The following is a 27,824-nucleotide window of genomic DNA, read 5'->3' on the forward strand; positions in this document are numbered from 1 at the left end:
AGGTTTTCAGAGGTGAGAGCTATACTTTGGGCTTTGATTTAGAGAGATTAATCTCACAGTGGAGGGAGGGAACTGTGTTATTGTTCCTTTATTACACTCATTACATAGAGCTGTAATGATTAAATGAGTTAATATAAGTAAAGCTCTTGGAGCGTTATCTGGCAGAGAGTAAGTACTGTAATTGGTAGGAATTATTATTGTCCCATAAATAATATGGAATGATTATCCAGCCTTTCTCTTATTTATTTATTTATTTGTTTGTTTATTTTCGGTGTGTCTAGTTTAACATAGCTCTAGAAGGGAATTATAGATGTACATGCATCTTAAACATTCTTTACTGATTTTAAGAAAACGATGTCAAAACTTGGACAGAAGGCAAAGAAGGTCGTGAGAAGCCTGTCGATGTCATACAGGTGCACTAACCAGCCTTTCCCCAGATTATTTATTTTAGACCTAATATCTTTGCAAATGGAGTCACAGGAGGCTTTGAGCAAGGGCAGTACACATGTGCCCAGAAGTGCAGCAGTGGAACGTTCAATGGATTGGAAAAAGAGAGAGGAAATCAAAGCTCACTTAAGCTTTCTAGCTATGAAATTCTGAGAATCTTAATTATCGTGGTGGGAGCAGAAGTATAAAGGAGAACACAGATTCAGCAGTTTTGGTGAGTCTAATTCACTGTTAAGAAGCAGAGGTTGATTGAATGGGAAGGAATAAAGGAGAAGTCTAGATTAATGTTTTCTAAATGGGGGGGGGGGTCCATGAAGAACACTAGGGAGGTCTCAGGGAGGAGGTGATTTGTGGTGAAGTTGTGCTTGATCTGTGGGGGATTCAATCTGACCATGCTCTGTTGGAGGTATTCAGAGCAGAGCTGTCTTGCAGGCAGTTGGAAATGTGGGAATTAATCAAAACCAAATAGGAACTCTGTAATTCCATAAATACGACAACTCTGACAATGACGGGCAGAGAATACCTACTACCTCTTCCTTTACTGTTGGCTCAAGATTTGGTCAGGAAAAGGCAGATGATAACAGATACACTTGATTGTGCATGAGGCCTAATTCATTCCAGCAAAGCACAGGCTTCGCTCCCTTCTCAAAATATCTGTAAGGGTCAACCCTCTGCATTTTCCTTTCCTTTTTCATTGAAAAATGTGTTTTTGTTGTCGTTGTTTGGAAAGCTGCATTTTTTTGGTTAAGCTTTGTTGTACAGCCACAAGTAGCCTAGCGATTGTAATGGTTATTGACGAGAGATTATGGTTATATTAATTGTAAAACGGTGCTCCTTATCATGACCTTTATTTTTAGGGTGACTAAATTCTCCATTGTCTGTGGCTGCAATGCCACAACGCTTCCCTTCCAAAAAAGAGACCTATGCCAAAACAAAGCAAACACACACAAAAAGCAGTTGAACTCATGAATTCCTATGCAACCAGTTTTATACAACTAGTTAGTAATCAGTTGGAATATATCCAATTGGTATTGTTACTTAGCGTTTTTGACCTCTAATTTATTTTGTAGCCCTGTTTACAGTGAGCACATTCCTGAATTATGATAATGAAGCTGGTGCTGGTATAATCATTTTTTTAATACAGTTATACTCAATTGGGCTTCTTTCTCTAGCCCTTTTGAAAAATCATCCTTCAAGTGAATAATGTCAGAATCTTTGTCCCCACAACCTACTACAACCAGTTTATACCAGTGTGCCTTTAATAGCGGCTGTTGATCTAGTTACTCTTAAAATAACCAATTGTTTAGTTGAACTAACCAGGTGGTGTTAGTAGCTTAAGGCACTTTTATGCTTCCCAAGCAGGATTTATTATCAGGTTAAAAAACCTTTCTATTTGATAGTAACAAATACCTTCTATTATCTTCATTCATTTTTTTTTTAACCAGTATTATTAGTACTTGGTAGGTTTCTGGTTCAGTAACAATTTTCAGTTCTTCCATCACTTAAAACATGCAGATCCTTTCTTAGTTATATATTTATCCTGTCCCCTTAAAAAAAAAAAGTAGCTTCCACCTTCTATGATGAAACTAATAGCCTCCTGAAGAGGGAGATTAAGTAAAAGCCATCTCTATTTTGTTGCAACTAGCAATTCCATGACCAGGCACCTTCTCACCAGTAATTATTATGTGGCAGCTTTCATTTCAGAAGGTACCAATAAATGGTATCACACCAGTCCATCTCTAACACCGCTGGCGTGTCAATGAAAATAAGGGAAATTACAGGCGCAAAAAAAATCCTGTGCCTGAAACAAAACAAATGAAGCACACAGGGTCCCTAAGAGTGTTTTTATCAGCATAAACAATATCAGCTTAGCGATGATGACTCACGGAATTAGAAATAAAAAGGGTCTTGTTCTTTGTAGGTGTGCTATAAAAGCAGAATATACTGCCACGTGCCAAGTATTGCTGATGACAGTCTGTTAAAAATATAGGTTCTCTCTTAGAAAATGTCTTTCTTTGTTCACTTGGGGCTAATGTTATCTCATCGAGAATAACACAAACATCAATTCCTTATAACAAAGCATTTCCTATTCTTAACTGAATGCAACCCAACTCAAAGGGGCTTAAGCGAAAGGGAATTTCTTGCACACCTTCCCTTCTCAAAATCATGTCACTGAAAAGCCCAGTATTGGGGTTTTCTTTACTCACAGCTACATTCAAGACCTCAAGGAATCATTGAGGTTAGTCTATTTCTCTCCACATATCAGTTCTGTCCTCCTCTTATCCTGTTTTCTTCGGCAGGCTCCCACTCTGCCACGGTACATGCAGCCAGCTCCAGGATTTTATCTTATCAGCTGAGCATTGCCAGTAATTCCCACACCTGCATTTCATTGACAGATGTCAGGCCCATAACTGAATCAGTTACTCCAACTGAATGACATGGACTGTGTCTAATTGACCAGACACAGGTCATTGTCAAAACTTGGGATGAAGGTACAAGAAGGATGGTTTTCTATTAGAAAATCAGGGTGCAGTTATTGGTCTGTGGATGAATGGATGCCAAACCCACACAAACAAGTAATGTCAAAAATCTACCAGCTTTTGAAATGTTTTAACCAGTGGCTTTCCTTGCCTTCCTTTGTGAAGAAAGCCCCTTTCATTCCTTGGGCAGAGCAAGTCCCTCACCTCCTGGCATTTTCATAGCACTCAAAGGTGTTTTGACCATAGCCTTTCTTACACTGTCACATAATTTATTTACATAAATTTATTTATTTTATTTTTGGCTGCGTTGGGTCTTCGTTGCTGTGTGCGGGCTTTCTCTAGTTGCGGCGAGTAGGGGGCTACTCTTCGTTGCGGTGTGCGGGCTTCTCACTGCGGTGGCTTCTTTTGTTGCGGAGCACGGGTTCTAGGCACGCGGGCTTCAATAGTTGTGGCAGGCAGGCTCAGTAGTTGTGGCTTGCGGGCTCTAGAGCTCAGGCTCAGTAGTTGTGGTGCAAGGGCTTAGTTGCTCTGCGGCATGTGGGATAGTCACGGACTAGGGCTCGAACCCATGTCCCCTGCATTGGCAGGCAGATTCTTAACCACTGCACCACCAGGGAGCCCCATTGTCACATAATTATCACTGGCATTACTATTTCCTTAGGCATCTTTCTCTCCCATAGAAACGTAAGATTTTTGAAGGCAGAGAGAAAGTAGCTTTTAGCTACCTTGTATAAACTTCACCAGTGCCTCCACAGTAGAGGCTCAATAAACATTCACAAATGCTTTCATAGTTGGTTCTTATGTATTCAAACCATTGCCCTTTCTTATTTTTCAGCAAGTCCAAGTTTTCTTCCTCTGAGAAGACTGTTCCAGTGGTTTTTAATTTTACTCTTTATTTTCTAAAGATATTTTCTAAAAGTTTATTAATTCAGTCAATAAGGGAAACAATTTCATCTCCTCCATGAAGTCTTTCTTAAGCACCCTGGTCTTTATAGATGCCTGTCTACTAAATGTGTTAATTAATAACATCCTTTATGCCACTTTAATGCCATTTTATGAGTTTCTATATCATGTCTAGTTGACTGTATTGAAATGCCATATCTTACCTAATATTCTTCTGTACTCTTCAGAGCCATTATATGAATGCTTAGTTAATATTGTGGCACATTGAAAAGTGTGAAACACAAGGAATCAAAGGGAAAAATATATTGTGAAGTTTGAGATGGCTGAAAAGACCTCAACTAAATAGATATGTAGTGATATAAGCTAAAATACCAATAGTCAAATCTGTCTGAAGATGAATATAGGTGAGATTTCTTCATTTCCTATTTTTCTAGCACAGATACGTTTTCTTTATGTGAATAGGAAAAAAGCAGGTTTTAAAAAATTCCAGAGGGGGCACTTGCCCACAGATGGTGATCAGATTCATCAGCAATAAAAATATTTATGGTGTCTATATGATTATTTCTCTTATAACAACAATTGGTTTCAGAACTCTGGCAGAAATGGAGGAGATTTTATTTGGTATCCTTAAACTCCACCAATGGAGCTGGTTAAAAGGATCTATCTTATTCTGTAGTCTCAAAGAGGCAGAGCCTGAAACAAAGATTAGTGAGCAATTAGTTTAGCAGGTAAATGAGGGAAGTGAGAAGGAAAAGGGAAGGAAGTGAATAAAGGACATGTAATTAATCGTTTCCAAGATTGAGTTTTCTCCTTCTGGGGAACTCTGGAAACAGTGAAGACCATGGCCTCAGAGTTATCCCAACCTAGAGGCAGGGAAATTGGACTATTTATACACCAACTTCCATCAGTCATTATTTGGGAACTGTTCTTTTCTTTTTAATTGAAATATAGTTGATTTACAACGTTGTGTTAGTTTCAGGTATACAGCAAATATATATATTCTTTTTCAGATTCTTTTCCTATATAGGTTATTACAAAATATTGAGTATAATTCCCTGTGCTATACAGTAGGTACTTGTTATTTATGTATTTTATATATAGTAGTGTGTATATGTTACTCCCAAATTCCTAATTTATCCCTCCCTGGCAACTTTTCTCCTTTGGTAACCATAAGTTTATTTTCTACCTCTGTGAGTCTGTTTTACAAATAAGTTCATTTGTATCCTTTTTTTTTTTTTAGGTTCCACATATAAGTGATATTACATGATATTTGTCTTTCTCTGACTTACTTCACTTACTATGATAATCTCTAGGTCCATCCATGTTGCTGCAAATGGCACTATTTCATTCTTTTTAGTAGCTGAGTAATATTCCACATATATATATATATATATATATATACACCACATCTTATTTATCCATTCATCTGTCGATGGACATTTATACATGCACCCCAATGTTCATCGCAACCTAAATGGGAGCTGTTCTTGATGGGCATTAATTCCCTGACACTTCAGGCCTGCAGTGCACATGGGCAGAGAGGCTCTGGAGCCACAGGGAGAGATGCATGGCAAACAGATTCATGTGCTGGCAGTTGAAATTCTAGCTCATGTGCTCTGGAATAGAAAATGGTAAATCGATATGTGTGGGGCCCAACAGTGTCCGCTCTACAGCTGGACATGAAGGCTTTGTAAGGGTAAACTGTATAGTGGATCTTGAACCCCTCAAGGAAAACAGGATCTCAATAGTTCTGATATTGAGATCCCTAGAAAGCTATCTGTTTATGTGACTCATAGATACATTTAACTTGATTATAGTACCAAGTCTCTGTTCAAAAAACCAATATGCAAAGTTTGGAGACCTGTGTGAAGTCAAGTTGATATCCCTATGGAGCTCACATTGAATGCTTTACAGGTTATAATATTAGCTACTTTTCCTATACATGTCTGTATTCAAAACTCAGCATTCTATGAGGCAACCTCATGTGTTATCATCTCTACAAGCCATTGTGGTACAGCCGAGATCAGAGAGATTTTGAAGTCAATCATAACTAGATTCAAATTCTAGCTATGCTAATGATTTGCTACTATTTCTGGGCAAGTTATTTAGTGTCGTTGACCTTCAGAGTCCCAACCTATATAATGCAGATAACATTAAACACCCAACAGATCTGACAATTACGTGCATATACATATAGTACCAGCAGAGAGCCTGACAGATAGTAGACATTCAGCAAAAGGAGGAAATGGAGTATTATAAAAGTAGACTTTTAAAGATCATATAAGTAGTAAATGTTGGAGCTAAAATTAAATCCCGATCCCTGACACGAAACACAGATGTAATTCCATATCAGTCACCACTAGAGATCTGTGCCTCTGCTTTTTCTCTCGTAGGTGCCATTCCAATGGTAACTCTAATTATTGTCCGTGACGCATAAAACCAAAACCTCCCATTGAGATCTAGTATCATCCAATTTATGTCTCAGAAGTTTAAATTGCTAATTAAGTGATTTCAACACAAATTTTATATTTGAATCTTAGTTTTATTTGAAGTGCTATTCTGCTACAAGCATTTTGCAATAGAAGTGAGATATATTAAACCCCATCAATAACAGTTGCATTTTATTAAAATGATGTAGCCAAGAATTTGGCTCTGAAACTAGACTGATTGGGTTTGAATCCCATTCTACCATTTACTAGCTGCATGTGTGCCTCAATGTCCTCATTTATTATATAAAATATACAGATTCCTTTCACCATAGAGTTCCTATAAAGATCAAATGAGTGAATACATATAAAGTGCTTAGAATGATGCCCGTTTCCATAGTAAAAGCTCAGTAAATGTTATTATTTGGAGAAAATCTTCCTAAAAATATTGTGTGATGATACCATAAAATTAATCCCTAAAGAAATGTGGGGTTAGGAACCTTGACTGAGGATTTAAGTCCTTGGAAAAGTAACTGAGAAGAAACAAGAGAATCGGACTAGAAATGAGTCTTTAACAGTCAAGAGAAAACTGTGACAAAGGACAAAATCAAAACTACAACCAGAAAAATTCAGAACTGTTCCCTCTTGGTGTAAATATTTCTATAAGCCTCAAGTCAAGAACAGGCTGGTTGGCATGATTATTTAGTGGCAAGTAAATTTTTTAAAAAATGGGAACGAAAGCAGATAATTAATTGAATGTGTCCTTAAGAGACAATACTAGATGTGACAAAGAGTAAAAATGGTAACCCTTGGTTACAGATCTGATAATATATTTACTGCCTTCTCCCAAGACGGTATGTGTTATGACTGAAAGATAGTCCTGGGAAAGTATGAGTCACATCACCAAGAAATGTACGTCCAGTGGGCCTCAAATGATTGACATAGAGCCTGGGTCAGGAGATGGTGAGGAATAGTCTCCCACCCTGTTTGGAATCACTATCTCCTTCTGGTCTTCTTATTCAATCTGCTCAGTTCTGCAACAACAGTGATTATGCACCTGGGGATTTCCTTTGTTTCTCTCTTTCAAGCTGAATTCCTTTACTGTATCCAGGCCATCCTAGAACTTAACTCCAGTTTCAGATGAAATTCTTTCCCAAGGGTCTCCACTGACACATGCCAGTCCAAGGCGATAGCTGGGAATCTCTGTCACAGAATGTTCAAAGACAGAACAAGTTGACAGGCTGCCACACCTATAGGACTCAGAGGACCTCTGAGGGCAGCTGTCTAATTCCAGAAGCCAGCCTAACAGCATCTATCTCAGAACCCATCATAGTACTATATGAACTGAATTGATTATAATGTGTATGGGTACGAGGGAAACATAGAGGATGCTTTGAGAGTTCATCAGAGACAAGATCTGAGTTAGCCTGGGAAGAGACATTTAAACTGACCTGCATGAGTAGGAGTGAAGTAAGAACATTCCAGAGGTGGAACTCTAAAGGAGGAAGGGTTTTTTGGCATTTGAGGAGTGAATAGAAATTTGGTTCAGCTTTACGGGGTTAGTCTGTAGGTAAGTCTAGTCATCAGCTGGCCAGAGATTAGAGGTAAATAGACCTCTAGGTTAGAGGAATATTCTATATTCTGCTGGCCCAGTGGCTTGTCTAAATTTATGCTGCCCCCTAAAGCAGTGCTTCCCAAAACATCTTCTGGGTGAGATGCATCTTGCATACCTCAATAAGCAGGTTAGAGGGCATCAGGGAGGTCATAATGGAAGCAAGAAGATGACGCTAAGACCTCTAAATCCAAGCTTGGTCATCTAGCTCTTTTGGGGGCTGACTTATTTTTTTAATGGTGGTGCATTAGTTTTTTTTTTTTTTTTTTTTGGTGCATTAGTTTTGATTCTTATGTCAGTTCATGATGAAAATGTACCCTATTGAGTACAACAGTCATTGTTTTATTATTCTCTTGCGCTCTAATATCACTTCCTAAGTAATACCATCTTCTTTTGTCTACTGTTTCATTTCATGCCAGTTTCTAATGGGAATCAGAAGAGTCAGTTATAAAATAACCCAAATGAATTTTATATGTGCTTTCTCTGTGATTGTGGATGAAAATGCAATGAAGTAGAAAAGACTGAATGAGGATGAGAAGAAAGAAGCTACTAATGTCAGGATCTGGCCTTATGGGTGCATCTGTAGTGGAGATGGTAGCTCTGTGGGAGGGACCCACATCCATAACCACCTACAAAAGCATTTGTGTGTAGAACATAACTGTAGTTCTGGAGTTTGGGGCATTTTATATCTTTGTATCTATAGTGTGGTTTAAATGATAGGTATTTGAACCTTGATAAGTCATCAGTTATTATTTAACCACCATCACATGGTAAACTCAAGAACAGCCACACTCCCACAGAGTAATGAACACCATGTGGAAAAGGAAGAACCATGTTTAGAAAGCAAAAACTCTATTCCACTGATTTGCTTCTCTGTAAGGGTAAGGGTAAGGGCTCTGACCGGTCTATGGGGCCATCATATTCATGCACAAACTTTAAGGGCAGAGGATTTAAGCCCTGAACATGCTCTTTTGTGGTTTTAATGAAGTGATCAAGAATAGAAAGTATTTTGGATGAAGTCCAAGCAGATTCAGTAAAATGAAAACAGGGAAGTATTTGTGATACAGTGATACTAACATGATTACTTCTGAATGGGTATAATCAACAGAAATACAGTCAAAGCTGTGGTAATTAGGGAAAGGAACAAAGTGTATTTTCTCTCTTATGTGTCAATCATTTTCCATCATGTTTGTCCTGGAGCTGAGGCACCAAGGAGGCCAGCACCATCCAGAGTCAGCTATGTTTGGGAAAATCATTCTGTCAGGATCAGTATAGCCAGAAGATGCATAACCGGTGCCTTCGAGTGCAGAAGGATTCAGGACCCAATTTACACACTGTTTTTGTTCCAAAATGTGGTTGTAACTTGGTTATTGCTAATTCTTAATACATTTTCTTCAGAATGATAGTTCGTTCCTCAGGCCAGGACCCAGAACTGATTAAACTTACAATGCAACTGAGTTGATATAATACTGGTTTGGTGGTTGAGTCTTTGAATCAAAGAATCAAGGCAGTGAAAGAAGAGAAAGAGTAAGAGGAGAGGTCAAGGTGAAAGTGAAGGAGAAGGAAGATGCAAAGCAAATAAAGAGAAAGCACCTAAAGGCAGAGAGTACAATTTCTCCCCACTTCCAGAGCAGATAACCGACTCCAGGCAAACTGAACAAGAAGAGTTGTCCCGGAAGCATCCGGTGTCTCTATAGGTCTCTCACCTTCTACTGTTCTCCCCAGGCTTGATATGTCCCTAAACCTTCCACTGTGACTCCCACCCTTGCCTCCCTTCGATCCCAACATACTTTCTGCTCCAGGAGTTTATACCCCTCCCACATTCTATCTCCTTGGTACTTCTGGTCTAACCTATTTATTAAAGAAAAATAAACTGATGCTAAATTCAGAACTATTGATAAAATGAGAACTCTTCCAAGGCATTTATGGTTTTTAAAAAAATTTTATTGAAGTATAGTTAATTTACAATGCTGTGTTTAATTTCTGCTGTACAGCAGTGACTCAGTTATACAAATATATATATATATATATATATATATATATATATATTATACATATATATATATTCTTTTCCATTGTGGTTTATCACAGAATATTGACTATAGTTCCCTGTGCTATACAGTAGGACCTTGTTGTTTTTCCACCCTATATATGATAGTTTGCATCTGCTAATCCCCAACTCCCAATTCTTCCCTCCCCAATCCCTCCCTCCCCCTTGGCAACCACAAGTCTGATCTCTATATTTCTGAGCCTGTTTCTGTTTTGTAGATAAGTTCATCTGTGACATATTTTAGATTCCACATATGAGTGATATATGGTATTTGTCTTTCTCTTTCTGACTTCACTTAGTATGATAATCTCTAGGTCTATCCATGTTGCTGCAAATGGCATTATTTCATTCTTTTTAATGGCTGAGTAGTATTCCATTGTATATATATATATGCCACATCTTCATTATCCATTCATCTGTTGATGGACATTTAGGTTGTTTCCATGCCGTGGCTATTCTAAATAGTGCTGCTATAAAGGCACTTCTGTTTTTCAAAAACTAATCCAAAGTATATTTAATTAATGGAATTTCAGATGGTTTCAGAATAAGTGAGGAGGGAAGATATTTTAAGACTTGGAGACCTAGAAAATATACAGACAAACATTTCTCAGGAGACCTTGTCCTTGTCTTTCTTTACTTCACCCAAAGAATCTCTCAAAATTTTAAGACTTTTCAAGAGAACCTCTATTTTACTTCTAAAATTTTCTTTATTTTCTCCTACTGGAATGTTACTTCCATTGAAGTTGAGACTTTTAAGTCACCTTTGTGTTCCTTTACCCTTCCCTCCATTTTCTAGTCTCTCCCTGACAATAAGTATTCAACAACCAATAATCTTCAAATGTGTAATGCATTTTCCCTACTTCCCTTCTAAGGGTCAACACATTAAAAAATGTTTTTTCTACTGTCTTTCAAAGAAAAGAAACCACGGCTTTTCTTTTCCTCCTCCTAAAAATAGAAAGTCATGGTTACATTTATCTATGATACAACATGGAATCCTCCAATGAAAGTATATACAAACATAGGGATCTGCTTTTATACCCTGGGCCATTTTCCCTAGATGTGGAGTTGAGACAACTTGAAATCCATCCCCAAATTGAAACCAAATTTATCTCCTCTTCATAATAATAGGAACTTTATGAACAGGTCTCTTAAATAATGAAAGACATCAAATTTTCAGAGCTCACTGTCATTCTGATGACATTTTATATCAGAGAGGCTGGGATGAGAGGGGAGACTTCCAGTCATAGGAAAGATCTGTGTCCTGAAGTGACATTGGAGGGATTCAGTAAAGAAGAAGATAAAAAGACTCTGACACTGAAACATGGAGGGGTTTTGATTATTTCAGCATGTGGTCCAATACGCAACAAATTCAGCAAGATGAGGAATAGCATAATGTAATGAGACCAGAATTAAGGAAACAGAAAACTGAAAAGAGAGTAGTGAAAAGATCCTTTACCTAGGCAAGACAGATCAGGGTAGAATGTGAAAGAAAAGAGAGAGAATTCCTGTCAATCAGACATCACATTCTCTTAGAATTGGTCCCCATCCTTATTACAGAATGCCTCTGAGGCAGGAGTTTCATAAGAGCCAAGGTATCTCATAGATTTTTCTGAGTGTCAGGATATTTTTTTTTTCTTATATAACTCAAACAACTTAGGAAAAATGTGACTTTTTAAAAAGACAAATTAAATTCCATTTGCAAATGGATCAGTAACAATGCCAAGTGGTCAGAATTTTAAAACCTGTGAGGAAAGATGCTTCACAATTATCAGAATTTGGGTGACATCACTGAGTGCTAATTGCTTCTTCACAGTTGAAGATGGGGCTTGTTAAAATTGATTTAGTTGGATTTAACACATGGTCCAAGAGCAGGTAAATGGAAATGATGTGCTCTGTAAAGAAGGTACTATTAAGAGAAGCAGATTGTTGTTCATGATGGGACTCCCTAAAACAGACATAAAGAGGTTAAAATAGGCATAAAGAGGTGATGAACAATTATAAGCCAGTAACAACCGAGTCATGTCCTAGGGGAAAAATGGGAATTTATAATGTACTTTCAAGATCTTAATGAGGAATTCATAGGTATTTCAAGCCAAGTGTGATTATTTTCCTTTCCTTTAAAAACATATTGACTTTATGTGGTTCTTTGAAGATTCTTTCCAAATTTTCTTTGCTGATTAATTTCCATAATAAAGATATCCAAAGTGATGGTCAAAGTGAAGGGGATGAGATTTTTATATTCTTGTCTTTTTCAATGAAGGTATTGAACTGTGTTATACTTTATTTCAAGGAAGGAAATGTGTTCAATGGTCTTAATTTTGTTCCTAGAGTGATTATGGATCTTTTTGCAGTGGGTCCATCAGGTTTTCTTAGGGGTTATCTTAGCACACAATCATATTTGGAATGACACCTAGAAGTTTCCAGTAGCCTCTGTGCAAGGCTTAGCAGCAGAAACTAGGAAATGAAGTCAAGAGAGAAGCTCTTTTTATTATCAATGTAGCTCACACTTCATGTACTTTCTTTTCTTATTTTGGAGGATGAGGCATTTGGAAAAATTCATTATATCCTGTGTATGCAGTTCTTGCACCAGAATGAATGTGCAAGGCAGACTTCTGGCAGCTCTCTCTGAGATGCACTGAAGAGATGGTCAGAATGTCCCCAAAGATTTCACAGGCTGGATAAAACATGTAGAGTAGTAATACGAGTCTCTGTTTGCCTTTGCAGGTTTACATATTTATAGATTGTGAGTAGTACACCCTTTTCTCATATGAGCCCAGGGTGGAATCATCGTTCTCTCCAGCTTTCATCACATGGTTAGGGTAAACATTCTTGTCTTCCTCCCTCCCTCCCTTCTTTTCTGCCTTCCATCGTCCTTCCTTCCTCTCTCCTTTCTCTTTTTTTCCTTCTTTCCTTCCTGCCTGCCTGCCTGCCTGCATCAGGCATCAGCTGACATAAGAAATTAGAGGCACTCTAGATCAAATAGTCTGGGAATTGAAGTAGTACATGGTTTTGAATTCTTTTGTCGCAGGCAATAGAAACTAACAATGTTCAACTTTACTGAAGCCCTGGGATTCTGGAAAATGCTGAAATTTAAGAAACCCTCTAACTCTTTTATGTCCTGGGAAACAGCTTACTACAAAGAACTACCCTTCCCCATATGACTTAAATAGACTCATGGATGCCCTTCTAGTTTACTTATGACAAGACCAGATACAAACCCTCCAAATTCCCATTCTGTTTGCCTCCTAAATGATACACTCAAATGCTTGTCCCCAGTGATCAATTGGAACTACATGCTCTTTAATCAAATTTGGTTAAATTTCTTTCCTTCCCCCAGGCCCCTGAACTTTGACTCATCCTCAGCCTGAGCCTACAAACAACTTCTCCTTAACAGCTCTCAGGGAACAGGCTGGTCTCAGAGTAAAACATTCTCTGATCTACAATCCATCAAACCACCCTTTCACCCCACTTTTCTACACCAGTTTTTTTTCTAAACTTGTTTACTCCTCTCCCTACAAAAGAACTCTGTCCAACCTTTGAGAACACTTGTATATCTTAAGGCCTGAGCACTCTCCTTATTGTAATAGTACCTCTCTATCCCTTGCAATAATCGTTTTGAATAAAGCCCCTCCTTAGTAAGTGTGGATTTTTTTTAAACTTGACAAAAACAATGTAGATAAAGTCAAAAGAATACTCAAAGCAGCTCAAGGACATAAAGTAGTTAACTGAATAAATGGATCTTAGAATGGACAAAGTCTCAGTAGAGATAATAAATCTTGGAGGAGAGCTGGTTTAGATATCCATAGTTGGGACTGATCACCTCTGTACATTTCTTGCCCTTGTATTCCTCTCAAGAGACAAATTCCAGGGACAGGGAGTTAGACTTGCCTGACTTGGGTCCCCAGAGGGCACACAGGGCTCTCTGATTGAAAGTCCCACCAATACCATATAGAGTGGAGGAAAAGGTGATTCCTCATATAAAAGCTGTGATCTTGTTCCAAAAAAGGATGAAAACTTTGGCTAGGTAAAGACAACAGAAGTTCACTACAGGTATGAGCCTTACCTGGGAAGCTTGGTACATTTAGATTTTTGACAAAAACACAAATACAGTGTATGAAGGAATTACAGCTTTGGGTATCCATATACGTGTGACTCTATGCCAAAATCTCATGGCTAATCTGAAAAGTAGCCACTTGGTGCCACTTTGATATCTACATTTCCATTCTTGGTCAAGCAAATAAAATTATAACAATTATATAATGCTCTCTGTATACTTATCTCTCAGAAGCCTAGCCTATGCTGCAGTAGTAGCAGGGGAAGTTATAACTATGCAGTTGACTTTTTGTAACCAGTGTGTAATCCATGTGTCTGCATAAAAGAGATACAATGTCCTGAAAGATTTCCTGACGATCTTCAGCTTTATAAGCAAAAGCGCAGAACTATTTCTCTCTGGCCTTATATTTTCACTCATTTATTTTAGCAATGTACAGGCATGGGCTAAATTACGAGAGCCTTTCCCCCACCAAAAAGCAGGTTATATTGCAAATATATTTCAAACGAAGCTAGAGCTTGCTCTGTAGGATGAAGCCTAGTTCTTTTAGTCAAAAAGCAACACACTTCCAGAAGTTTCCTCTGTATGTATGAGAGTTAGGGAGAAGTGAGAAAGAGCACGCGCGAGAAAGTTTTTCATTTTAAAAAGACTAACAATGATTTTTTACCAGGGGCAGATTGTCACAAAGACTTACTTAGAAATTACATACATATTTGTAATGTAGGGCAGTTGCTGGAGCTGTTACTGAGCTGAGCCTGCTAGTTAATTTCATGCCAGGAATCAAATGAAAGTGGCGAGGTAAGTGTCCTTCATTTCTAAGGTGCCTTATGGCCGGAGAGGTCAGGGTTCAGTTTGACTGATTCACAGACCATATGAATCAGCTCAGATTCAGCTGATAGAAGGCCACTGGGTCATCAATCAGCTGGATTCATTGTTCAGATATAATACTCATCAAACTGATAGAGTCGTGAGGAAAACAAAACAAAACAACAAAACAAACTACTACCTCCACCAAATCTCTGTGGGAAGATCTAAAAGAGAAAGAACAATTCGGGTTGGAAAAAGGTCACAGGTACTTATGAGGCTTCTAGAAAGTGGAACGGACTATTCTAACATTCATAACAGAGACTCAATATACTCTTGCAAATTGATTAAAGCAGATATGACATATCTGCAAAAGTAATACTACTTTGAAACTAGACTTCTTGGTTTAAATACTGGCTCTACCATTTGCTAATTGTATTACCTCAAATTACTGAAATTCTCTGAGATATGTACCTAGAAAATGGGGACCGCAGTAGCTACCTCATAGTTTGTTTCTGAGGAAATTAAATATATTAATATGTCATAGAATGCTTAACAATATCTGTCACATAGTAAATTTCAACTAAGTACTGGATATTTTTATTACTGTTATTCCATAAGGACCTACAGATAACAATAATTGTTTGCTTTGGGAAAATCAGTTTCTCTGAACCTGAGTTGCCTCTCCTATAAAATGTAGCATTTTAACCATTGGTCTCTATGTGATTATTTCTAGTTTGCAGGATCACTTCAAAATATGACATCATGTAATCCTCACAACAACACTAGGAGGAAGCAGGTGAGATTATTTTCCATTTTATGGATGAGATAATAAAGGCCCAGAGAGATTAATTGTCTTGCCCCAGTATCACCATGACTTAAACGCAATGTTTGTGGCACAAAGTCCTATATAGTTTCTACCATGATTTCTAGAATCTCCCTAAACGTAAAGATGCTTATAGAGTTTGTCCTGTTGAAGCTTTGAAGTTAGTGAGCAGAAACTCATTCATTAAATCTCTCTCTCTCTCTCTCTGATTCCATGATAGTCATAGGATTATATAACATTATTGTATTATAGTCTACTTAAGTCATTTTGGGCAGGAGACCTTGATTTACCGCTGAGAGCATTGCACCCATCTGATTCTGTTCCTCTGGCTTATGGAGTGCCACTTATTTTCATATACATGCCAAAGTGATGATTTGGCAATACGTTTGGGGTCACCTGATCTGATGATGAAGCCAGAGCATGACTCAGTCACCTGCTATGGGATGAAACCAGCAGGAGATCTTTAAGAAACTTGTTCAGATTAATTTCTAGTGTCATGGTTCTTCTTAATAGCATGAACTACAATGCCAAAGCTGTTTGCAATGTTTATTAACCTGTCAGAGGCATATCTATGAGTAATAATGAAGTCAAGGAGATGATATTACCTTGCAGCTGAAAGAGTGTGTTGGAGAACTTTTTCTGCCCTCAATTTCACCCTATAGAATGTAACCAAGTGCAGTGGTAGCACACTTCCCACCCCCAAGCTTCCTTGCTGCCTTGCATCCACTCAACAACTCAATACCAGAGTCCAACAACCAAAGAAATAGTAGCGTTAGATTATCACCAATGACTTGTTACAAGAAAGGAAGGATTCCTTTAATTCCTCAACAGCACAGGTATGCTTTCTATCAGCAGGAATTTCCAGAACAGTGTGAGTTACTCTGACAGAACAAGCTCAGATTGACAGGAAATGTCACCCATCAGCTTCTCAAGGCACTATGGAAGGTTTTGTGTATCATTATTCACCTTTAAATAATATACAGCTAAAGCTGACACTCAGGCTTGTAATGAGATGAGCACTATTGATGTTTTCTGTATAGTAAGACAGGAAACACATTCAGAAAATTCCCAGAGAAGAAGCGCCATGTTTTTAATGGAAAATACCAGTCATTGGGTACTTATTGGGTATCCACTTTATTCATCCCTCAGCTAGACACTATGTGGGAGTCTTGGAACAAGTAAATGAAGCAGAGTTATCTTTTAGGAATTCATGACTTCTCTGGGGGAAGTAAAATGTATATGCTGGAGATAACTTTTAAAAATCACAAATGAGCTGAAAGCTAAATGGAAGCATAGGTAAGTGTGTGTATGTGGATGATAAAGGGAATACGTGTTTTGAATAATCAGGAAGTGGACAACTATCCCAGGGGAAGGAAGTATGGTGAAGAAGAGAGATGAAGTCAATTCTCTCCTGACCACCTAATACACAGAAGGCTATGTGCTAACCATTTTGCTTACACTGGATGGGGGAAGGATAAGGATATCATCAGGAGGAATACCTAGGTCAGTTGAATGAAAGCTTCCAATTGTTCACTCTCCTATAATAGACTTATACACCTATATCGGTATAATGGTATGCGGTGGGTGGATGTACCTTCCCTTCACTTTGGTCTTGGCCGTGTGACTTGGCAAATGAGTTGTTAATAGATGCAATGGGAGCAGAAGCTTGACATGTGATCTCTGGAGTTCTCCTGTGTCTTTTGATCTGCTATGTAAAGCAGGTCGCTTAAGTATTTCCCCTTCTCCCCAGACCAGAGAAGGAACATGCACGGAGCCAGATCCAAGCCCAGCACTAGAGTGCCTCTGAGTACAGCTGAATCCCACTATCCTGAAGCACAACTCCCTAGCAGAGCTCCGATTAGATGCGCTAATTTGTTTTTAACCTGCAGATAAGAGCAGGACAATAAATGCTTCTTGTTATAAGCCACTAAGATATTGGAGTCTTTCGCCGCACAGCAAATGCGGACTGATAAAGAAATTAAGGTTGCCCTCATATAAATTTTAACCTAGAGGGGAAATTACGGTTTGTGTTTAAGTATACTCTTCAGTAACTAGAATAAGTGTCTTGAAAGAAGTATAAAGTATTCTGGGGGACAGGAGTCACAGAGGAGGTGAGAGGCCTCAGGTTTACAAAGACTTTCTGAAAGTGACAGCAATATCCTTAAAAGAAAGGTAGGCTTTGAGCAGATCACGGAGAGGCAAGGGAAGGATCGAGAAAGGATCTGTAGTTTCAGCACCTGTAGTTGTTTTTTCATTGTAACTCAAGTGCCTGACATTAAGCTTTTGATTGCTGCGGCATCCTCTTCAAAGACAGCTATTTCAAATCAACACATTGCCAGACACAGGGCTATATAAGGGGGCAAGCTGCCCCACCCCGGAAGTTCCTTTTTTTTTTTTTTTTTTTAGAGTTCTCTGGTTGACTTAGTAGCTGGCTGTCTGTTTGCTAGTTTTTCCCTTCTCTTAAGTTTTAAATTCCGAAGAAAGAGTGATCCTATGAAACCCTAGACACCCTACCCTGGACCCCGATAAAGGCAGAACCCCAGGCCTGCGCACTAACTTTCTCTCTCCGGACCTTGCTGTGTGGTCTCAGGCGTGCCGTGTACCCTCCAGGGCTTGTGAGTAATACATTTTTTGTTTGTTTCTTCAAAGTTCCCTGATGGTTTTGTGGCTGAGGTGTGTCTTGACATTATAATAAGAACCACAAGGGCTGGTCAAGCTAGGACATTGGCTCCAAGAAGGGAAATATTTGCGGGGGCTCACTTTCCTTGGGCCCAGGTGAGTGGCCCCAGGCATCGCTAACCAGTGGCATCACTATGGAAAGACTAAGACCGGGAACAAAACAATATCCCAGTTTAGAAAGTGGAAAATGCGGGGAAAAGAAGGCGGTGTGTAAATGGGGTGGTGTCTTTAATTTCTGTTGCTGTTACTGAACCCGGTTCCTTTGCGTAAATGAACTGAATGCTAAGTCAAAGCATAGGCAAGTGTGTGCTGAGACTCAGAGGATGGCAGCAGAGAAAAAGTTTATTCACAAAGCAGCCAAGCGAGGGGATGGGAGAACAAATCTCAAATCTGCCTCCACAAAGTCAGGGTTTAGGGATATTATTGGGATGAAGAGGCAGGGTGGTCTGGGGCATGGGGAAAAGTCATTGGAGTTAAGAAAACTGAGATAATTGGCATTCTGCTCAGGTGCAACTAAGCTACATGCTTCTTCAAGGGTTGCATGTTCAAAAAATGACGGAGTTAGCATGTTCTGAGGGTGAAGTTTTTGGCCCTGTGATGTCAAAAGGTCACCGACTTGACACTCTCATTCACAGTTGGAGGGTCAGTGGTCCCAACCAGTCTTAACTGGCTGGAGCTCAAACTGGACAGCAACTGATTCCAACTTCCTGAAAAACAACTCAGGCAAACATCTTAAGACTCCTAAGTCAGAGATACTTTCTATAGGGGTGGCGAAAGGGTCTTGTAACTTATTGTTTTAGGCCATGTGATGCTTGGAGGATATTCAGGTTTTGTAAAAACAATTAAAATGAGCTTGATCAATGAAGGCAGGTTATAGTTTATTATTTATTAAGCAAGTTATAGTTGAATGGATCTAACTGATGATTACCCTTGGTTTCATCGCTGCCATAACAAATCAGTGCAAATTTAATGGCCTAAAATAATGTCTGTTTGTCATCTCAGCTGTGTAGGGCAGAAGTCTGGGTGTGGCATCACTTAGCCAGGTACTCTGCTGGGAGTCTCAGAAGCCAATAGCAAGATGTTGGAACAGCTGTGCTCCTTTCAGGTTCACTCAGGCTGTTGGCCAGATTCCACTCCTTGGAGTTGTAGGACTGAGGTCCCCATTTCCTTGCTCGCTGTCAGCCCAAGACTGATCTGCTTTTAGTGGCTGCTTGCGTTCCTCTCATGCTTTCCATGTGGCCTCCCTCTACAGCAGTGGTTGGGTCTATGGGTGGAGTCTGTCTCCTGCTTTCTAATTTTTCCTTCTTCCTCTTCCATTATATCCTTCTGACTCTTTTGCTTTCCCATTCTGCTTTTAAGGGCTGGTGTGATTGCGTTGTACCCAGCCAGATAATCAAGAATAATCTCCCTAAAGTTGAGGAGTAATTTTAATTCCATCTTCAAAGTCTTTGCACAGCAGTACCTAGAGTTGTGTTTGATTTAATAACTCGAGGACAGGAATCGAGGCTGGGAGGTAGGGGAACTTCTTTAGAATTCTACCCACCATCGGTGATACATAAGAAATTTAATCCTATTTGAATAAAATGAAGGAAACAGGTAAGTGAGTGTAGAGGGATAAGCCGGGACACATAGATTAGGGCTTGAGATTGGAAAGCTTTATATGCCAGGACAAAGGCAATAGAGAGCAGTGAAAGTTTCTTGTGCAGAGCAGTCATGAAATCAGGATTATATATGAGGATAAGTGATTATAGAACATCAGCAGTGCATTTTGTTTGGAAGAAGTTGCAGAAAAGAGTAATTCCAGTTTACAGCTTATTGCAATTGTGCATGGTCATTTTAACAAGATTTCATTTTGGTTTTAGTAGTAAATATAGCAAGAGGGACAGATAGGAAAGCCCATCAGGGTCAAATCTAAAACTTTGGCCCTTGAGTAATTAGAATGGAAATTAAGGGAGGAGGGAAGGGTCAGGGATAACTGATTTCAGGCATCAGTGATTAGAAAGCAGGTGATGCTATTAACCTAAATAGGGAATAAAATGCATGAGAAGAAGGTTAAGGTTCATTTGGACAGTTTCTGAGAGGAGTTTCCCAACAAGTAGTTGGAAGTATGGTAGTCTGGGCTAGAGATACTGATTTGGCAGCTACCTGCAAAGAGTTGAATGCCAAAGTTTGGGGGCACTTATAAGACTAACAAGAGAGATTTGTGAGGCGATAGGGAGGGAGCAAAATGAGAGCTTGAGAACAAAACATTGAAGAATGTCTATATCTTGTGAATAGGAATAAGAACAGAGTCCAGTGAAGAACACTGAGAAAGCATCGTGGAAGTCATAGAGGAGATGTAAGGAAATTTTGCTGCCACCAAATGTGAACGTGAGAGAATTTCAGGAAGGAAGTGATGGACAATGATGTAAACTGAAGAAAGATTAGTTAATTCATATCTCTGGCCAGCATTAGGAGTTTACCAGAAACCAGTTTCTTCTACCAGATGGAGAAAAATCTCATCTGCATTATGATCTCAAGATTCTGAAAAACATACGTAGCTTTGTTTTTAATTGTGCCCTTCATTTGCAGAAAACTACTAAATGTTTCCATCTAAGAGTTGCTGATAAGGAAATGTCTCTTGGTTTCAAAAATACCTAGATAATTCAGGCAACGGTGAGGAAACAGAAATTAAAGATTGCTTTTCCTTGGATTTTTAGGGGACAGAGGTTTTCCTAAAAAGCATTGTCTTAGCTGTCTGAGAGAACTAGTAATCCCTTCCAGAAAAGAACATTTTCAAAATGGAGTGGCATGTTTTTGACATGTCACAGGTTAATGTTTGTCAAATATTTCTGATGTAAAGAGAAGAAAAAAAGTCATTCTTAATTGATTACTACTGGCCAATGAGAAAGCACACAAGTCCCCTTCCCAACTGTACAAAGCTCTGAAGTACCACCTACCCACCCTCAAACATGTTCCTGAACAAAATGCTTCTGAACAAAAGTAAAAATTGAAGAGCTTTGGTACTGAATGTAATGGGGAAAAATATCCAGATTCTTATTTGTGCCTAATGTGAACATATATTTTTATCATAGAATTGTTTATATGAATATCTGGTGTTATTTTTGTTTTTCACTGGGGTTTGCAATCAAACATGAATTCTGTGCTATTTAGTGAAAGCACAGTACCCAACTTTATTCTCCCAGACTGCAGCAGACATACAGACATGGCCAGTTGCCTATCTAGTAGATTCTAACAAAACCGTGCTTTTGTTTGTGTTATCCACTCTCTAAAGCATGGCCATATGTCTCAGTAAGCCAGTTCCAGGAATCTCATTCTTCTCTCCCTGTGAGTGGTTTGGGAATAGGTGTGTGATACAATTCTGGCCAAAGACACTTTTGGGAAAGCTTGCACTACTTGTAATAAGAGGCAAAAGGAAGAAATTGTCTCTCTTCTTCTGTTGGAAATTTTTATATCTGAAAATTAGCTTTAGAATTGTGGAAGCCATTTGGTGACCGTCAGGGCAAAACCAGCAAGCAGAAAATGGCTAAGGGAAAAGAGGAATGGTACATGTGTCCTTGATGTTCTTGAGCTGATGAATGAACCATTTTAGAGTTGCTCGACCTTGGAATTTCTTAGGACTTATTTTCCTTAATTGTTAAGGACATTCTGAGTTGGATTTTGTCTTATCAAAAATGTATTAACTGGGCTTCCCTGGTGGCGCAGTGGTTAAGAATCTGCCTGCCAATGCAGGGGACATGGGTTCGAGCCCTGGTCTGGGAAGATCCCACATGCCGCGGAGCAACTAGGCCCGTGAGCCACAATTACTGAGCCTGCGCTCCCAACAAGAGAGGCGGCGATAGTGAGAGGCCCGCGCACCGCAATGAAGAGTGGCCCCCACTTGCCGCAACTAGAGAGAAGCCCTCACACAGAAACGAAGACCCAACACAGCCATAAATAAATGAATGAATGAATGAATAAATTTTTTAAAAAATGTATTAACTGATGATCTGCCTTCCCAGTCTCTCCAAGAAGACCATAGAATCTGCTTAAGGAGTCAGTAGGATGGAAGAGGCAGAAAATCTGAAAGCCTAGGCCATGGGACCATTTCAGCCCAGGTCCAGGGAATAACATTCTGCATTTGTAGAGAACTAATAGCAGAGGAAAAAAGTCCTGTCACTTCTTAGTGACATACTTCTCAGGTCCAATTTGAAAATGAGGAAGTATAGAGAAAAACTCTTTGATAACTAAAGCACAGTAGGACCATAATTGGTATAATTTAAATCACATGTCAGGGATTGAATCAAGCAGGATCTTGATCACTGTCATTGTTTCAAAGAGAAAGGCTCTGGGTATGGAGTTCCCAGCAAAGAGGCCAGAGTAGAATGAGTATGCAAAAATCAAAACAGCGAATAATAAAACTTTTAGATTTGTGCGATTTCAACCAATTCATTGAATTGTAGTTTGACCAGAAACAAGAGATCTTAGCATGAGCTTCTCACATGCTTAATTGGAGTAAGATGTAGTTTAGCACACACTTAGAGAACTAATTAATCTTTCTGAAGATAGCTTTCACCTGAACGAGTAGTGTAAATTAGAAATTGTCATAAAAAGATGTGCCATTTATTGATGCAAGCTGAACCAGATGATTTGATATAAATACTGGTTAAAATATAACTGCAAAGCAACTATACTTCTGATAAACTTCTAAGGCTTCACTGAGGAGTCAAGAGATTATGTATTCTTGGACATAAAGTCAGTAGAGAATGCATATGAAAAGCACTTGCTTCCACCAGATTTATGTTGAAACATCACAAAAAGAAACCATATATTACAGATCAAGGGGAAAGAAAGGACAATCAAATTACAGTATAACATTGATCTCAAGGTGTAAGTTAAGAGAACTAATAACCAATCCTTTTATCAACCTAACACATGTTTGGGGAAATATTTACATTTCTTCAACTTATTTATTCTTTTTAAATTTGGCAGTCCTTATATTGAGGTTTAGAACTCAGATGATAGTCTCTTTCCCTTTAGAAGTTTACCTAATTCTTTGTTGAAGGCAAGGAGTAAAGGGGTCGAATTTGTGATGTGATGTATGTGTGTGTGTGTGTGCAGACACACCTACACGTGCATGTGTTTGGTTGTGCTGCTGCACGTCAGGGAAAAGTGAAGCTCTTTTGGTTTAGGGTAAAGTAGGTCTTCAGCTTTGGCCAATACATTTTATTCACATCTAGGTGTTGTGGCTACCATAATGGACAATGTAGGTTTAGAGAGAATATTAATTAAGATGCTTTTGATGGGATCACAGAAGACACAATTCAAAATGGACAAGAAATGCAGAGATAGGATGGTCCTAGGGCAAGTTCCAAGACATCATTAAAGATTCAGGTTCTTCCCATAATTTTATTCTGCATTCCTTGGGAAGTTGGCTTTGTACTTGAGGCCACTCCACAAAAACCAGAATCCCACTGATAAAGGTTTGAAAACCTCTGAACCAAATGTTTTCCTATTTCTTTAAGCTTTAAAATTCTGATTTGCTCTACCCAAATATATTGTGGGGAAAGGTTCATATGCCTTTAAATCTGGAATCTCCCTCAGAACACCTAAACCAAGATGCAATGCTGAAGTTTTTGATTCTGAGAAATTCTGGTATGTAGGAATAAATGTTTGCTACAAATAGTAGGCTAAACATGAATTTAATAGCACTTTAATGTTGGTGAGCAAGGAATTCACGAAAGGATTACAATGGAAAAAAGTTAAGTTCATTCAAATAATTATAAAATTGTCACATGAATTTAAGATATCTTAAGATGATAATTTGAAAAACTGTTGCAGTATCAGTAAGCTTGGGATTTCATTTACCCGCTATCAGAATGGCCAGAAAAACCTTTCAACTCTATAGTTAAAGTGCCCATACTAGATTTTCAAAGGAGACAGTTATAGTTTTATAAATGCAGCCATTGGCAAAGATCTGAAAAATAGAGTGTGAGCGCTCTTCTGGCTCACAGGATGATTATGACACATATTCACTATTTTTTTGTATTGTATTTATTGTATTAAAAAATTCACTAGCTACTCTTTGTATTTGGGATGGCATCTGGGTGAATTTTAATTCAGGATAACAAATTTAAAAGCCTAGAAAAATGTCATCCACATGTATCACGCTGGTATATTTTGACAAACTGTCACTGATTTTAAACAACCAACAGCCTCCATTTTCACCACTTATGAATAGGGTGTGTTCAGTGTCTCATGGATTGAGTCAATCTAGAAATGCCTCAAGACCAGCTGCTCCAACAGGATTTTGGCTCATTGGGTTTCTGTCAAAACTCAGAACTACAAATACTGCTCTGAAGATAGGAGGCGAGGGAAAACTTCAAGAATGAAAATGATTTTAAAGCTCAAAATAGCTCGCATTGACTTTGGCACTGGAGGGTGGGTGTGTGTGTGATTTTTTTATTCCTAAGTCAATTCATTCAGGGTCCTTTAAATTTAGAGTCCGCAACTTCTATCAAAACTCTTATTATAAAGCCTATTTTTTCATTATTATTATTATTATTATTTTTTTTACTGTGAAGGAGATGGAGAGAGGGGGCACCCGTCAGAGGTAGGTAGAGGTAGTATACACAGTAGTTAAGTATTTGGACTTTAAAGCCAGGCTACCCAGGAATGAATTCTAGTAGTGCTGTTACTGGTAGTATGAACCCCTCTCCGTCTTGGAGCAAAAGGAGACTGCTGATAATGCCACTTCCTAGAGTAGTTATGAGGGCTAAGAGTTAATACATACAAAGAATAGTCCCTGGAACATAATAAATACTCAGTATCATTAAACAGCTCTTTTAATTTAGTTTATTACTAAGAAGTCCCTTTGCTTGCTATATTTGGCTAACTCATTTTTCTCTTTGATTTCTTTGTATAGATAACATTCACTTTAGAACTACTTAAATCAAGACATAAGTTTTAGCAATCTTGAGTACGTTTCAGTCTTAAGTGGGTAGGAGTCCACGAATCCACTCTGGAGGGTTCTCCAGCATTCTATATCAAGATATAAATATACCTCTTTGAGAGTGAGAAGAGCCAGCTTGCTGCAGTAGAGTTGGCAAAAGTTCTTGAAGTAGTTGTGAAATCTTTGGGTGTGGAGCCAACGTGTTCTTGGATAGACTTTAATCTTTCATCAGGGTTATATTTATTCCTAAAGACATTTTCAGTTCCTGAAAGATTACTCATTTTACTTTGGACATCTAGCTAGAGAGGTTGCTGTAGCTCCTAATTCTCTGGATGTGAAATTCCTTCCAGATAATATCACTGATCTGGAATAAGTACTAAGTGATTTGTTAACATGATAAAACTAGTAAACCACGGGAGACGGGATAGCCCTTTGGGGCCTGTGATTTTTCACAGCACTTTCTTTTTATGGCAGTATCTTTCATCCAGGGAATACATTTGATTATTTTAGTACATTTTAAAGATAGAGAATTTGTAGGGTATTTGAGGTATGAAAACTTGGATAGTTTGGTCAACAGAAGGTCAGATTTCTTTTTTTGAGGTGGTACTATTTGAACAAATGCTCTTATATTTTTGCTTCCAGTTCTTTTCTATTGAGGCCGAGAGTAAATTTACATAAAAACAATTCTGACTGTAGTCATCATCAAGAAAGCTACTTTTATACAGCTATTTAGAAATGGGAGGTATCAGCCGACATCAATTACCTGATTTTTCACAAGCTTCATGTCTTCAGCTGCAGCTCTTCTTTATCTCAAGAAGACATAATAAAATGTCTTTGAATTTCTCAATCAGAGCCCTCATGACATGTAATTAAGTAATTAAACTTAGATTTTTAGGAAGGGTTTTGTATCGAATTAGAGGTAGGAGCAATGACTTGACCAAGCTTTGCACAAAGAAAAGTGAAGATGTGTAACAAGGAGGAAATCATGCAGATAGAATGACTAATGAACTTACTCTTGTTTTAAATTATAACATTATGCTTTGAAAAAGGGTAAAAAAAAAATGGCTTGTAGTTGTATAGCTTTTTTCTGAAAAATGTTATTGATTCTATTGTAAGACCTACAGAAATTCTCAGATTTTGGTGTTCGTAAGAATCACTCCTGATGCTGATTGAAATGGCAAGTTTCTTTGTCCCATGTAAGAGCTACTAAATGAGGAATCTGAATTTTATGCACAATGAAGTTTGAGATAAGCTGGCATAAAGTATCCCCCCTGGCATATCTCCCATTTTTTTCTTGTTACTGAGTTTGCCTTTACGAAATCTCTAACTGGAGCCAAGTCATCTCCCATTTCTGTCTTTTTTATACCTCAAACTTTATTGAGATAAAATTGACAAATAAAATTGTATATATTTAAGGTGTACAAAGTGAGGGATGACTTAATATACATATACATTGTGAAATGATTACTACAGTCAAGTTAATTAAATCATCACCTCACATAGTTGTGTGTGTGTGTGTGTGTGTGTGGTGAGAATGCTTAAGTTCTACTGTTTTAGAAAATTTAAAGTATTCAGTACGGCATTAACTACAGTCACCATATTGTACATTTGCACCCCCAGAAATTCTTCATGTTAAAACTGAAGGCTGGTACCCTTTGACCAGCATCTCTCCATTTCTTCCACTCTTCAGCTCTTGGTAACCACCATTCTATTCTGTTTCTACAAGTTGGACTCTTTTCCCCCTTTTTTAGATTCCACGTATAAGTGAGATCATACAGTATTATTCTCTGTCTGGCTTATTTCACTTAGTACAGTGTCTTACAGATTCATCCATGTTGTTGCAAAGGGCAGGATTTCTTTCTCTCTACTGACTGAAAAATATTCCATTATGATATGTATACCACATCTTCTTTATGCATTCATCTATTGGACATGTAGATTGTTTCCACATCTTGGCTGTTGTGAATAATGTTGCAGTGAACATGAGAGTACAGGTATCTCTTCAAGTTTCCCCTCCCTCCCCCTCCTTATTCCCTTTTTCCCTTTTTCCCATGGTTAGATTTTCTCCAGGCCTGTCCACATTCTCTGCCTGTGGTCGCTGCCCACCCCAACCTCTTCCTAAACCTGTGCCACATACTGGGTGGCCCTGGGAGAGGCGGAAGGAGGGGGGGGTCCCCCTTCCTTCCTTGTATCCTGCACTCCCCCTTGATTCTTAATTACTAGGGTTGTGGGAGCTATTGATCTCATTGGTTATTTGTTTTCAAATAAATTTTGAAATTTATTTTAATAAATTCCTTGGATATATACCCAGAAGTGAAATGACTGGATCACATATTAGTTTTATTTTTAATTTCTTTGAGGAATCTCCATACTGTTTTCCCTAATGGCTGTACCAATTTACATTCCCATCAAACAGTGCACAAGGGTTCCCTTTTCTCCACATCCTCATCAACACCTTTTACCAGCTGTCTTTTTTTTTTTTTTTTTTTTTTTTAATAAATGCCATCTTAAAAAGTTTGAGGTGATATCTTGCTATAGTTTTGCATTTCTCTGATGGTTAGTCATATTGAACACCTTTTAATGTACCTCTTGGTCATTTGTATGTCATCTTTGGA

This window comes from Balaenoptera musculus, chromosome 16 (genome assembly GCF_009873245.2).
Source record: "Balaenoptera musculus isolate JJ_BM4_2016_0621 chromosome 16, mBalMus1.pri.v3, whole genome shotgun sequence".
Lineage (NCBI taxonomy): Eukaryota > Metazoa > Chordata > Mammalia > Artiodactyla > Balaenopteridae > Balaenoptera > Balaenoptera musculus.